The sequence below is a fragment of the Pinus tabuliformis genome, chromosome 7 (genome assembly GCF_031772625.1).
Source record: "Pinus tabuliformis cultivar Carrire ecotype Pingquan chromosome 7, CPIR1, whole genome shotgun sequence".
Lineage (NCBI taxonomy): Eukaryota > Viridiplantae > Streptophyta > Pinopsida > Pinales > Pinaceae > Pinus > Pinus tabuliformis.
In genome coordinates this window covers 592,988,725-593,002,788 of record NC_142293.1, presented here as the reverse complement: position 1 = coordinate 593,002,788, position 14,064 = coordinate 592,988,725, and the positions used below count along the sequence as shown (strand labels likewise).

Below are 14,064 nucleotides of genomic sequence, written 5' to 3'. Positions count from 1 at the left end.
CTCCTACATATCAAAGGTTGGGTTGTTGTTTATTGCATATTTATAGCCTTAAAGTAATCTATCACTGTGAGAAAGTTTTGAAAATTACAAGGCCAAAGTATGGTTATCCTAGTGGCATGAATTAGAAAACTAAAACAATGCATTGAGCCATACAATGTTTTTAAAAAGGCAAACGTTTTGGCAATTGACTAATAAATACATATTTACCTCTTATTGTTCTAGAGCTTGACCAGAATTACATCAAGGGTTTTGAGACTTCATTAGGGGCAGAGAATTGGTATCATTGTTATTGTAGTCTAGTGATTGTCCTTAGGCTGAGGCAGAAAAGAATCCTGGCATTGGTGGCTAAGTGTGAACTTTGTATTGGATAGTTCACTGGGTGCCATTTTGATATAATGGATATATTCATGAGCCTACTTTGATCATATGTTGTCTTCTCTCTATATTCTAAAGCTTTGTGTTCGGAAACATGAATGAAAATCTTTAAAATTATGTTTTTTATAAAAAAATAAATATTTAATGTATTTTTTACAACGACCGAGTCATTGAAATCAAACCCGTCGAGTCGATACTGAGTCGGAGCCGACCCTCCGCCGTTACCGAACCGAAGTCAAAGTTTTCAAACATTGCTTCACATTGAACTCAAAAGAAGTCTGTTTTTTATATTGAGCAGCAGTCCTAGGCTATGGAACTTGGGCTTGCAAGAAAGCCTTCTACATCTTTCCCTTCTCAGAATCGAAGACTGAAAGAAGCCTAGCTTGAGAGCTAGAAGACTGCTTCCAAAATTGGGTGTAGGTATTCAATTTTAATTCTTCATTCTTCCTTTTGATCTCATTGAAGACATGAAAAATGTCTTCCTCCTTATCTTTTGGAATGCCTCCACTAGTCTCAACTACCTGCTGTTCATGAGAAGTAGTAGAATGAGTTGGGGACTATGTAGAGTTGGGGACTATGTAGATTGTCCACCAGATTGTGTATAAAGCATGGTCTCCCCCAGTCCATCAAATGATGTCTTATGAGATTCACTTGTGGCACCAACAATTACAGAGATCCTAGGTCTCTTTTTTCCTGTGTACAACCCCAAAGCCGCTAACTTGTTGCTTCAGTTGTAGGTGAATATTGTTCTTCCCTCCCTCTCTTGGTTGTCTTTTCTTGTGCAAGTGGAGTTTGCACATTAGATGTAGAAATTGCTTGTTCTTCAGCCTCATGGAGGGTGTTCTCTGTCCATTCCAACTGATTTTTACACTGTTCTATCTCAGACCTGGCTGTGTGATGATATGGTGTAAATTTATTCTCCACCCTAAGTTTGGAAATCACTCCCAATGGGTCATAAGACCAGGTGAAACTGAGACCAAACTTCATCTCCTTTAGTAATTTGTCTGCTTCCTCTCTTGCTGCCCTAGTGTTACAGATGAATGGACCAACTTAGGCTTTCAGCTTGAATTGTGATTTCTTCTTGGCAGCCACAAAGTGTACTTCATCTGCATTTAACCTCTGCCTTAAGTATTCTAGTGCAAAGATTCTGATAGGGAGGTACTTGGGCAGTTTGTAGGGTGGAAGCTCACAACCATAAACCCTGATCTCTGTGTAGTTTTGGTAACAATACCAATCCCCTGTTGTAGCTTGATCAACCAACTGTAATTCTTTAATAATCTCCTCACTGATCCTTGTCACTAGAGTGTTGCTCATAAGACTAATAGTTGGATGAATAAACAGTTCTATGAACTGTTTATATGTAAACTCTTCTTTTTCCTTCATCCCCATTGAAGTCCAGAATATCACTGATTGTTGATTTCCTTCCTCATCTAACTTCTGTAAAGAAAATGGGAATTTGTCTCCCTGAAAATATATAAAAAGGTAAACAAGTATTGAAGCATACTTGAATACTTCTTCAGTATTGAACTTGACAAATTGCTCATGTATGGCTTCAGCAATGAAATTACTAAAATCATAAATAACAGTGGGTTTAGAATCAGTAGAAAACATGGATAAGAAACCAAGGATGACTTCACTAATAGACTGATCAGGGTTATAGTCAAGCAAATAGGACAAAATAGTGGTAATTTGCTTGGTTCTATTAGGGAAAATGGATGAATCATAAGGAGGATTCCTTTTCAGCAGAGGACTATCAATAGCTAGAAAGAGGTCAAGGGTCTGGGATCTTTTAGTAAAATCTAGTTTTTGATAAGCTTCTATTAGGTTTTCATGGGAAAAGGATGGGTTAGTGTAGTAGAAGGGGCCTGTAGCATTTTTTCAATGGAATCAAAATTGATTGAATAGAGGATTTCTCCTATGGGTGAAATAATTGCTCTCTGGCTGGGATCATAAGATTCATGGCATTTTCTTACAAATTCAGGTGCTTTGTGTATCTGTGGGAAAATGTAATGAGGTAATTGAGAGTCCCAGAGCCCTATTTCATCTGTCTGGTCAATCAGCTGATCTTCCATCCAACAATAGATTTCATATAGATCGAATTGAGAAGAAGTCTCAATGATTTTGCAATCTTTGTTGACCAATGGGGTATGATGGAAGTTGACCTATGGGTGAATCAAAGGATTTGGGACTTCTGCGATTTCTTTTCCCTTGGGAGGCATTTTGTCAAACAAATTACAGACTGTAAATGAAAGAAATTGGTCTCAAAGAGAGTGATCACAATGAAAAACAAATCACTGGCCAAGGGATAAGTGGACCTAAATTTCGGATTCGCAAACAGGACGAATGATTGCTTTAATGTCGAACAGTCGTTGAGTTGCAGGCAAGAAAACCTTGATGATTAATCTGGTTGCAGAAATTCACTGTGTAACCATTCTCATGGATAATACAGTGTTTATAAATGAAAAAGTGGAGCGGGGGTGGTACTGAACGTTTGAATTTACATTAATTATCCAACGGATTAATTAACGGATGTTTGAGTCATAAATTTGCGGGAGCGGAATTAAATGGGCAGCGGATAGGCAGCAGTTGATTGGACGACAGACATGAGATGGAGTGTGACATGGAGCATGACATGAAGCAGCGGTAAATGGTCCTTTAATATACCGCGTTCAGGGGTAGGGTGAGGTGTTAAGCAGTTTCAGGATTTTTAGTCTCGAAACGCTAAAAGTAGAAAAAGGAGTTTATATGGTCGGTATAGGAAACTGCCCATTTCGGACCCCCCCCCGGCGATAAAGTTTGAACGGTGAATGAGGGCCGAGGAGGGGCATGGGCCATCAGATCATGGAAGAGTGTGTGTGATGAGAGGTAAGGTGGGGAGGTATTTAACATATGAGCAGAAATGAATGGTGGGGTCACGATTTCAAGGGCGGATGTGACAGTTGTGGGTCATGGGGATTAAATGAAATAACATTGGCTTACGAAACTTTTTGGTTAATTAAAACCCATCATATATATGCTTTCCCAATGTTACAACTTAGGGTTAAGACATTTGATGCTTGAATTTGATTTCACATGTCTACCTATCCTTTTACTCCTAACATTTTCACTTATTTTTCAAAGTGCATATAAGCTAACAGCTCAACATTTTCTTTCTATGCCTAATCTACCTCTATACCTTATTTCCACCATTGGCTCAAATTAAACTGTTGAGCAAATTTTATTTTCTACCTATGACATGCAATTTAAATTAAATCCAATCATGACTAAACTGTATAATTGGATCAAACAAACTAGTGTGGCATCTAAACAAACTGCACACAATCATTATTTGCAAAACTGAAGTAGACTAAAGTAGTGGCATTTAGATTTGCAATACTTTCAAAGTTTATTGTTTTTGCTTTTCTCTCTAACCTAACATTTTTTATTTTTTTGCCTTCATTTTTAAGGGCATCTATTCTAACATTTTCTTTGATATGGACATATTTATCAAAATATTTCCTAACACTTTTTTATTCAATATTCTTTTTGTCCATATCCTAGCTTAACATTTTTTAAATATATTTTTCATTTTTTGACTAATTGATTCTAACTTACCAAACCAAAAAATGCTACAACATTGACTCCAACTGGGGACTGCTTTCTCCTGTAGAATGCAGAGAACCTGCAGATCCATGTGCCTTCTCCTCGAGCTATGGAGTCTCTGCTGTAAAAAAACATACTAACAGCTTTAAAAGTAAAATAAACCGAATTTTTACAATGGTAGTAATGAACTCTACTTCAACTTCTCAGTATTGAATGTAATGTTTAAAAAACCTTCCATTTACAGGATAAGTGGAATACAGTCCCTCAAGATTTTGTAGCAAAAAAGTGTTGTTTCCCTTCACTTCAGCAAATGCTAAAGGTCCAAACCATAGGTTGTCAAATTTACCATGTTTTCCCTTATCTTCTCTTCTGGAATCCCACCTTAAAACTAGATCACCTTCCTTGAAGTCTCTTTCCCTAGCTCTTCTGTCAAATAGGCTCTTCATCTTATTCTGATACTTTTTCAATTTGTATTGAACTTCATCTCTGTTTTCATTTAGTTCAATAATCTGATTTATTCTTCTTGAAAAATCATCAGGTTCATCTGTTGAATCCTGCAGGAATTTTAAAACAAGAAAGGCCAAATTGGTAGGGAAGATTGCATCTTTCCCATAGACTAACTGAAAAGGATATTTTCCAGTAGATCTTTTTGGAGTAATTCTGTTTGCCCATACTGCATAAATTAAATGAGAGTCCCAACTCTTTTTATGATCTGCTAGAGTCTTTTTGATTACCTTTACTAAACTTTTATTTGAGGATTCTACAAGGCCATTACCTTGAGGGTAATATGGAGTTGAATGATGTAACAGAATTTGATATTTCTGGCGAAACTCAATCATTTTAACACTAGAAAAAGTTGTTGCATTATCAGTGACAATTTGAGTTGGGCAACCAAACCTAGATAAGATATTTTCTTCAATGAACTTAATTACCACTGCATCAGTAGCATTTCTTACTGGAATTGCTTCTACCCATTTAGTGAAATAGTCTGTTGCAGTGAGTATCCATCTATGTTGATTACTTGAAGTGGGATGAATCTCTCCAACAAAATCTAATCCCCATTGGAGAAAAGGTGTTGAGACTATTGATGGAACCAATGGAAGAGCTGCTAATTTTTGCTTGCCAGCAAACATCTGACATGGAACACAACCTCTGACCTTTGCTCCTACTTGTAAGAACAATGTTGGCCAATAAAATCCTGCCCTTAATATCTTATATGTTGTTTCTCTCCAAGCATAATGTCCTCCACAAAATCCTGTATGAAACTGATCAATGATTCCTTCAGTTTCTGATTCTGTTAAACACAATAACAAAATGTTTAGTGGATCTTTCCAGTACAAATTGCATTTATGATACAGTACTTTACTGTTTTCAATTTGAGAGTTTTACACTGCCTTTTGGAGAAAAATGTTAGACATTCAAAGTGGATCAAGAAATTTACAATGTCTTGATACCAATTTGACCATAGAAAATTGTCATCAATGTGTAAAGCGCTGATCTGATCTGAAGGTAAAGGTTCTTGGGGATTCTTTTCTTCAAGATGAAGGGAAGGTTCTTGTGGATTCTCCCCCTCTGCAAGGATTGAAGGTTCTTGTGTGTTCTTCCTATCTGAACTTTGAGAAGGTTCTTTTGGATTCTTCGCTTGTATTTCTAAAATAGAGTTTATTCTGAGCACTTTACAGTTGGATTCAGTTAGAAGCTTAACTAATCCTTGACCCTTTACCAGCTTTGTAGTTTTGATAGTTAGATCAAACTCCAGTATTTGAATGATCCATCTACCTCTCTTCCCATCAGTGTCAAGTTGGGTTAACACAATTTTCACAGCACTGTTAGGGACATAAGCAGTAATAAGTGAATGTAGGACATACATCTGAATGATTTTAGGGCTTGAATAAGGGCATAGGCTTGCTTCTCAATGATGTCATACTTAAACTCAACATCTATCATTACCTTACTAAAAAAGGCTATGGGATGGTCATGGGAATCTTCATTCTTTTGTAATAGAACAACAGCAAGGGTTGTTTCAGAGGCAAAGGAAAAGATACTTAATGGTTTAGTATAATCAGCGCTGGCCAAGGTAGGGGCTTCAGAGATAGCTTTCTTGATCTGATCAAATGCATGCCTGGAAGAGACAGTCCATTTAACTTCATGATCCTTTCGGAGCATAGCAGTGATCTCTTTTACAATCTCAGCATAATTTGGAATGAATCTCCTTAAAAAATTAATCTTGCCTAGAAAAGATTGAATCTTCTTCTTGTTTCTAGGTAATGTCAATGTTTTAATGGCAGACTCACGCTTGGGATCAATCACCACTCCTTCCTTCAAAATTATGTGGCCCAACAGTTTTCCTTCTTTGATAGCAAATAGAGACTTTTTTGGATTCAATGACATCCCGACTTTCCTACACCTGTCAAAAACCTTCCTCAAATACTTAAGATGTTTCTGATCGGAATTAGAAAAAACAGTTATGTCATCAAGATATATGACTACAAATTTATTTATCTGAACCACAAAATCTACGTCCATAGCTCTCTGAAATGTTGCTCCAGCATTAGATAAGCCAAAGGGCATTCTAGAGTACATAAATGTACCCCAGGGTGTAGTAAAGGTTGTCTTCTCTCTGTCTGTTGGATCAACATTTCCCTGATTATAGCCTGAAAAACCATCAAACATAGAAAGCCTTTGTTCTCCTGAAACCATTTGAAGTAACTAATCCATTTTGGTTAAAGGATAGTTGTCTTTCAATGATGATCTATTCAAATTTCTGAAGTCCACACATAGTCTGATTTCTCCATTCTTCTTTCTAACAGGAACTAAATTTGCAACCCAACTAGAATACCTAAGAGGGAGAATAAACAAGGCATCCAGCATTTTCTTAATTTCCTTTTCTACAGTTGGTAGAAGAGTTGGATTTATCCTCCTAAGTTTCTGTTGATAAGGTTTTGCTACTGGTTTTAAAGGAATCTTATGTTGTATCAATGAAGTGTCATAAGTCTTTAAATTAGCATAAGTCCATGCAAAAACATCCTTGTATTTTTCAAGTAACTTGAGGTACTGAGCTTTGATCTCTGGATCTAAGGATGCACATATTTTGATGTTTTTAATATCATCATTTGTTCCAATGTTAATTTCTTCTATGTCATCTTGTGAAGAAATGCACTGAGGGATTCTAAGGACATAATTTTGATCCAACAATTTTTCTAAAGGAATGAGACCTTTGGGAATAAAATTGTTGGATAATTGAATGATATCATGATCAGCAATTTTTGAATTAAAATTTGAAGTATCATTTTCATTTGTATTTTCATTTATTTCTGTTCTATCTTCATCAATTTGTAGAACTGAAAATTCATCTACAACCTGCAAAAAATATTTCAATTGTTGATCATCTTCAAATATCTGCCAATATTTGAGATTATCGGGGATAGATGGTCTGTATTTGACTTGTATTTGATAGAGTACATTAGTATGATCAAGAATTTTAAATGAACTTGCAGAAACAGCTAAGGAATTTGCATGAATATTCTGATCTCTTGGAATATAAGTCACATTAAAAGCATTAAAGAAATTTTCAACTGAATCCCAAACTTCATTTCGGTAAGACCTAAGCCTAGGAGGCTTGGTCTGGCAAATATTTCTCACGTGTTTGATAATAAGTTCTGAGTTAATAAAAACACTTAAGTTTTGGACCTTTAAGCTTTTCACTAACTATAGTCCTAAAAGGAAAGCTTCATATTTAGCCACATTATTTGTAACTTCGAAGTCAAGTTTGTATGATTGGGTAATATTTTCTTTTTCTGGTGAAATTAAACTACCCCAACTCCTGCTCCATCTTTTGTACAAGAACCATCAAAGAATAGTTTCCATACATTAGTTTGATTTGGTACAAGACTTTCAATTACCTCTTCAATTTTAACTTGAGTTTCATGAGTTTGGTTTGAAGAGAGTTGAAAACAACCAAAATCTTGATCAATTGCATAAACGGGGTGGTTCCTTGGTTGTTTTGTTTTGCAAACAGTGTGCACAAATCTTACCTCTCTATATAATCTTAGTTGTTCTCCCCCCTAAACTGGAAGAGTGGCATAAGACATATCTATCTAAAGAGTTCCCCCTAATTTGGCACAGCAAGACCTAGAAAGGAGCATTCCAAATTTGGGAGGGATATCTGTGACAACTATATCAAGCACCACACTTTTCACTGGAATTTGGGCAAGGGTGACTACTAAATTCTTAATCAATCCTAAGCAAGGCACCCTTTTGGAATCAAAGGTGTACAAGTCATGATAGGATCTAGTTATGTCAAGTTTCAAATGGTCCATGATAGTTTTTTGCATGAGGTTATGTGATGCTCCAGAATCAAGCATACAATTGTATAACATGGAATCATTTGTCTTAAGAGTTACATAGAGAGGAAGCACTATTTCATCTATCATATCTGAGCTAGGACCAAAGACAACTGTTGGCTTTTCATCTTGTAGACTAATAATATCACTTTCAACATCAACCGAGGTGTTTTGTATCCATCTAGAGACTTGATTTTTATACCCAGGGTTTTTGGAAAGTTCTGAAAGTGGAATTGGGATTTTAACTCTTTCTAACTCTTTTTCAACATTAAATGTAATCAAAACATTCTTTTCATTTTGAGTAGTATCAATTCACTGATTTAATGGTCAAATAATAATTGTTTGAGTTTCAGCAGCATTGGTTCGAGGTTGCATTATTGGAGGTTCCTTAGGAGGTCTTCCAGGGCCAAGTCTAGGCCTAAGATCATATCTTTTGTTCAACTCTGCAATTAGGAATTCAGAGAAGGCATGCTAATTGGAAACTTGTGAGGATTCTTGATCTTCTTGAACCTGATTTTGCTGTGAGAGAGGAATAATCATTGTTTGACCAAAGGAAATATCCATGTTATTAATGTCTTCAGTGACAGTCATAGTATTTTCATCAGGGTGCTAATCATCTATCAGTAGAGGAGTTGGAACTTGTTGATCATTACTAGGTCTCTGTAGAATTTGTAATTGTGGATTCCTTTTATATTGACCTTGATTTTGATTTTGGGGTCTAGTAATTGTTTGTTGAACTATCCTAGGTTGAGTCTCAATCTTGGAAATCCTATTGGACAGATTTCTAAGAAGTGAAGTTATTTCATCTATTTTAGAATCCTCGGCTTTAATTTTAGAAGAAGAAGTAGAGGCTTCTTGACTAGTTTTGAGTTTTCTCTGTCTTTTCCTCTTTAGCCTTTAAAGTGGCTGAAGCAGCTCTATTTTCTTCTACCTCTATAGCATTAGTTTGCATATCTTCAAGAGTTCTTGAAGTTCTTTCTCTTAACATAACAGCAAAATCATCTTCAAAAGCTTTTGAAAATCTTGATTTGGCTGCTGCTACAGGGGGTTTACAATCAGCAGGCATCTTATGGTAAAGTTTGTTGAACCTTTTGATAAAATCAAAGACAGGTTCACCATACTTTCTTTTAAGTTCATCAAACTCATTTAAAAAGTAAAGAGCGTCTTTCTTCACTCCCCATTGATTTTTAAATATATTTGTTAGTTCTTCCCAATTTCTAATGGAGTTAGCAGGTAACTGCCTAAACCAAGTTCTAACATTTCCTTCAAGAGACTGAACAAACAACCTCATGTAGACATTCTCTTGCTCTATGTTCATGTTATCTGCAAAGTCTAGAAAGGCTTGAAGATGATCCTCAGCTGAAGGACCAGTTTCTCCATTATACCTAGGAAGGTGTTTCAAATATCCATTTGGGAAAGCATCAAGGACTTGTGGTAAAACTAAAGTTGCATATCTTGCCTGTACAATGGGTTGGAATGCCATAGTAGAAGATGATATATGAGATGTTTGCGAGGATGATGAAAAAGAAGAGGAAGATGGTGATAAAGAAGGGGAAGATGGTGAAAGAGGGGGTGAACTACTATGTGGAGGTGAATTAGGAGGAGATAAAGAAGGTGGAGACTTCCTGAATGGTTTTAGAGGAGTTTTAATTACCAGCTTGTGGACCTGAGATTGAATATCCTCTTTTGTTTCAAAAAGTGGATTTGAATATACAGAAAAGGTCCCTTCAGGTTGTCTAGAAGTAGAAGATTCAGGTTGTTCAGAAGTGGAATGAAATGAATAAGTGGTAGGGGAAATAAAGTCTGTAGGTGTGTATTCAGGTAAGTGAACACCCAAGTCAGACTCAGATTTAGGAGATCCCGGTGGAAGTGGGGGTTCTGGATGAGATTCAAGAGAATGAATAAGGAAAGTTGATTTGAAATCAACTCCCCTATCTAACAATTCAGCAACCCTAGGTGATAAATGATTGGTATCTGGATCAGATGTAATGTTACTATAGGGATCAAAATGTATAGTATCTTCGGTGTGTAATGTTGAAGTGGAAGAAGATGGTTGACGTCTTCAAACTGAGATCTGACAAAGGATTAACTTTTTCAAACTGAGAATGGGATCTTGTGTGCTTAAAAGGTGCTAGTTTGGCACAGTGGAGTTGCCAAGTGAAGGATTTTGACCTATCAAAACCTTTAGTCCCTTTAAAGGAATAGGATTAATATCGTTGTCCTAGGGAAACTGTATGAAATTCAAATCCTGGGCAACGACACCAGATTGATATTGTATCTCTAAGATGATAATGGTCAGCGATCATGCCAAGGCATCTAAGATAATTGTTTTAGGGTTTTTGTTTTAATTTGGAGGACCAATGTATGAAACAAATGTAAGACTGTAGTGCCTAACCTTTTGAAAATATTAATATTAAAATAGAGGGCTGCTATTAAAATTCACACAGTGATATAGCATGTATGGTGGTGAGCAGAAACAGAGAAATGATATGATTATCACAGTCTTCAGATTGGAACTTAAATAATCATAAGAATGAAAACCTTTAAACTATGTTCAAAAGGTTTAACAGAATATGATTAAGCTTACAAAAGATGTTGATGATTTATTGATTTAGAGGGAATTAATTAAACAAACAGTTCATTAATTCATTCTCTTTACAGAGTATCACTTCAGAAGCTTATAGGAGTAGATTGAAACCCAATTATTCCGACCTAGTTATCTCTGTAAGACATAAGAATATGAAGAAAAACATAATAAATAATACTTGAAAAACTTACAGGAAACACAGAACTGTGTAAATAAGAATTCAGAATCCTTTGCTTTTATATTAATGATCCAAAAAAGTCAAGTACATCAAATGCTTTAAAATGCTTCTTCAAGGGTGCCACCCTTAATAACTCGTAAAGAGAGTTATTTAAACAACAGTAGAACTAATAAAATAACCGAAATTGTTTTTACAAAAATAGATTATTACAAAATCAAAAATAAAAATAGCTAGTTGATCTGGCACTATTTCGATGCGAAGTTGTTGATGACTGCTATTGAAAAAACTAAAAATTGTCGAAGTTGGCTGACTATTCCTCCAAAAACTAAATGTTGTTAGATCACCCTTCAGTCAAGTAAATCTGTCAATTCTTCCCAATGTTTCTTATCTGGGATAGAAATCTTGATTACCCCCCTGTAAACTTCATCCATCTCTATATATTTAGTAAAAGTGGGCTTTACTAAAAATATGTGTCTGATTTCATTCAAAATAAAGAAAGTATCCCTGAGTGTATTTACTATTAGTGTCGGTGTTGTTGAACCTCTGATGTTTGAAACTGAAGCTGCATGTTTGCCCACCTCTGTCAGTTTCTGAACATAATCCTCAATTGGCATCAACTTATCATTAATTACAAGCATAGAGGGTAAACCCTTGCTGGTCAAGGGTTCTATTCTGTTGAAAAACCTTTGAACTATGGTATTGACATTGCTACACATTTCCTGTAGCTAAAGGGTGAGATTTTTCTTGGTGATGATCTTCTTTACCTCCAATTTAGTTGTAGTTCTGTCACTTATGCCTAATTCCTCAACTTCATAGCCATCTTTGAAATTTAGAAATTTTATTATATCAGAGGCAATTTTTAGCATATCCTCCAGCTCCTTGGTTATAGTCTCCACTGCTTCGTGGGCTTTTCCTAAGAGATCTTTTTGATCAAACACTATCTTGATAAAAGGCCAAATATCCTTGATTGATTCTATAATTTCTTCCCACAGGATTTCCTTTGCTAAACCCAATTTGTTTCCTATGAAGGATTCTTTGAGTTCCCTCTGTAATACTTCAATCTAACCTTTAACTCTGTTCAATTCAGTTGTATGTGAACTGTTAGCTACTGAATTCATAAGTTGTAACTCCTTGAGTTCATCCTTTAGTTTCTTAATTTCTCTTGTCTAGATAGACAGGTTCTGAACAGCTTCAGCAAGCTGTTCAGCTCCTTTTGTTGCACCTGTAGTCGATGTTGTAGCTGCAGTGGAAACTTTGGTGGTGGGAATTGCTATAAGGGGGACTATATCCATTGGAGTTTGAGCCATGTTAACAGCTTCCTGTTTTTCCTTTACCAATTTCTCCATCTGCTCTTCCATTTGTTTATTCTGCAGATTTTGCTCTATGATAAGCTTCATCATGTCAGAGTTTTGAGTTTCTATCTCCTGGATTTCTTTGGCCATTGGATCCTCAAACGCTGGCAATTTTAGCTGTTTCTTTAATGTTGCAACTTCAGCATTCTTCTTCTTAATGAGCTCTTCTGCAACGTTTATGTTTGAGGGATCATATCCCATCTTCAGCACTAGATTCTCCAAGGATTAGATCCTTTGCTAATGAGGAGACTTTCTCCAACTTTAGTTGTGACTGAGTGTTGGCCAGGGTAACCTGCATTTTTGACAAACTCATGGCAGTGTTTGTCAAGGTGGAAGCAATCATCTGCCCAGTTTGTTTGTGCATCTCAATTTGGTCAATTGGATGCACATCCTTCACATTGAACTCAAAAGAAGTCTGTTTTTGATATTGAGCAGCAGTCCTAGGCTGTGGAACTTGGGCTTGCAAGAAAGCCATCTGCATCTTTCCCTTCTCAGAATCGAAGACTGAAAGAAGCCTAGCTTGAGAGCTGGAAGAATGCTTCCAGAACTGGGTGTAGGTGTTCAATTTTAATTCTTCATTCTTCCTTTTGATCTCACTGAAGACATGAAAAATGTCTTCCTCCTTATCTTTTGGAATGCCTCCACTAGTCTGAACTACCTGCTGTTCATGAGAAGTAGTAGAATGAGTTGGGGACTATGTAGATTGTCCACCAGACTGTGTATAAAGCATGGTCTCCCCTAGTCCATCAAATGATGTCTTCTGAGGTTCATTTGTGGCACCAACAATTACAAAGATCCTAGGTCTCTTTTTCCTATGTACAACCCTAAAGCCCTAACTTGTTGCTTCAGTTGTAGGTGAATATTGTTCTTCCCTCCCTCTCTTGGCTGTCTTTTCTTGTGCAAGTGGAGTTTGCACATTAGATGTAGAAACTGCCTATTCTTCAGCCTCTTGGAGGGTGTTCTCTGTCCATTCCAACTGATTTTTATACTGTTCTATCTTAGGCCTGGCTGTGTGATGATATGGTGTAAATTTATTCTCCACCCTAAGTTTGGAAATCACTCCCAATGGGTCATAAGACCAAGTGAAACTGAGACCAAACTTCATCTCCTTTAGTAATTTGTCTGCTTCCTCTCCTGCTGCCCTAGTGTTATAGATGAATGGACCAACTTGGGCTTTCAGCTTGAATTGTGATTTCTTCTTGGCAGCCACAAAGTGTACTTCATCTGCATTTAACCTCTGCCTTAAGTATTCTAGTGCAAAGATTCTGATAGGGAGGTACTTGGGTAGTTTGTAGGGTGGAAGCTCACAACCATAAACCCTGATCTCTGTGTAGTTTTGGTAACAATACCAATCCCTTGTTGTAGCTTGATCAACCAACTGTAATTCTTTAATAATCTCCTCACTGATCCTTGGTACTGGAGTGTTGCTCATAAGACTGATAGCTGGATGAATAAACAGTTCTATGAACTGTTTATATGTAAACTCTTCTTTTTCATTCATCCCCATTGAAGTCCAGAATATCACTGATTGTTGATTTCCTTCCTCATCTAACTTCTGTAAAGAAAATGGGAATTTGTCTCCCTGAAAATATATAAAAAGGTAAACAAGTACTGAAGCATACTTGAATACTTCTTCAGTATTGAACT

General features: G+C 36.4%; 1 protein-coding gene across 3 annotated transcripts in view; it reads right to left on the bottom strand.

Annotated features, from left to right (window-relative positions):
* SS3 (starch synthase 3) overlaps positions 1-14,064 on the bottom strand; it is a 549,711-nt gene that overhangs the window by 271,496 nt on the left and 264,151 nt on the right. The window lies entirely within an intron of this gene.